The sequence below is a fragment of the Myotis davidii genome, unplaced genomic scaffold (assembly GCF_000327345.1).
Source record: "Myotis davidii unplaced genomic scaffold, ASM32734v1 scaffold181, whole genome shotgun sequence".
Taxonomy (NCBI): domain Eukaryota; kingdom Metazoa; phylum Chordata; class Mammalia; order Chiroptera; family Vespertilionidae; genus Myotis; species Myotis davidii.
In genome coordinates, this window is record NW_006291504.1 from 2466233 (window position 1) to 2467820 (window position 1588).

The window sequence follows — 1588 nt, forward strand, 5'->3', positions numbered from 1 at the left end:
AAATATTTCCAGGAGGGCACAGCTCCGTGGGCCCCGCCGAGACCCACCGTCTGCTCTGGGTGGCACTTCTGATGCCGGCGGCTGTGCGTCCGCCCCACCATCTCATCCAGGCCCCACCTCAAACCCTTCTCCAGTGGCCCCCGGCGCTTCCAACCGACCCGCTGTGAGCAGGAGAGTGCGACGCTCCCAGACTCCACGGACATAAATCCTGGGGCATCCTCATTCCTCGTCTCCTAGCCTGACGCCGGCAGCACGGGCACCTTGGGGGCCGGGTAGGAGGGGGGCAGAGCCACAGAGAGGTCCCAGAACCCCTCTTGGAGGCGCCCTCCTGCCATCAGGACCCCTTGGGCTCTGCACAGGGAGCAGCACGTGTCCCTTGAGCCACTGGGACCGGGGGCTGGTCTGCCACGGTTGCTTCCTTAGCAGAGAATTTTGTGTGTCTCTGAGAGCGTCTCCACCACAGACTCCTCTGTGCCTCAGACACGCTGGGCGCGGCCTGGGAGGCGACTCACAGACACAGCGCTGGCCCCAGCTCCTGCGGACGGAGGGCCCACAGGGCTCCAACAGAGAGAGCTCTTCCACGGATGTGCAGAGGCTGTGCCGATGTGTCCTTCCCCGGACCTGGCCCCTCCTCGGCCCTGACCGCCTCCTAGGCCCTGGCCCCTTCCTAGTCCCTGTTCCCCTGCCTGTTGGTCCAGGCCCCCTCCCCTGCCCTGCCCCCCCTCCCCGGCCCTGGCCCCCTTCCTGTTGGTCCAGGCTTCCCTGTAGTGAGGGCTTTTTCCTGGGACCCAGCACCCTCTTGCCAGCCTCTGCCCCCTCCCTTGCCCTGGAAGCTCTGTCCGTGGTGCTGACCCTGGTGCGGGGCGTGGAGCCTGGGCTGGAACAGGACGGCTCTGGCGGCCACTTATAAACATGCCTGCTCCTCGGAAAGCCTCCTGGCCTCCCCAGCGGTCGCGTCCTCCCTGCAGATGGAGACGGTGCTCTCCTCGCGAGATGCTGAGAGGACAGGAAGGTGGAGAAACTGGTGTCGCACTTGTACATTTATGCCTCTCTCCCCCTTAAAAAAAAAAAGGAAAAAGAGCCCGGCCGGCCTGGCTCCGTGGTTGAGCATCGACCTATGCACCAGGAGGTCAGGGTTCGATTCTGGGTCAGGGCACAGGCCCGGGTTGTGGGCTCCATCCCCAGTGTGGGGTGTGGGCGGGGGGCAGCTGATCAAGGATGCTCTCTCATCATTGATGTTTTTCTAACTCTCTCTCCCTCTCCCTTCCTCTATGAGTTCTATATATATATTTTTTAAAGAGTGAACCTCCTCCCTACCCTCCCTCTTAAGAGTAGCAGGTGAGCGGGTGACAATTTCGTACTTAGGCATTACACTGACTTCAAGGGCCAGCCCAGTCGGCACTGAGACGTGAGTGAATGAAGAGAATAAAAAGCAAACAGCCTCCAGAGAGACCCTCCCTCGTGACCCAGTCTCTGCAGGCGGCAGGGGCTCCGGAACATTCCGAGCTGGAGGGAAATGGGAAGCGTGAGGAGCGTGTGTTCTGGTCCCTGGTTTCTTCACTTGTGGGTGGGGGTGGGGGTGGGGGTG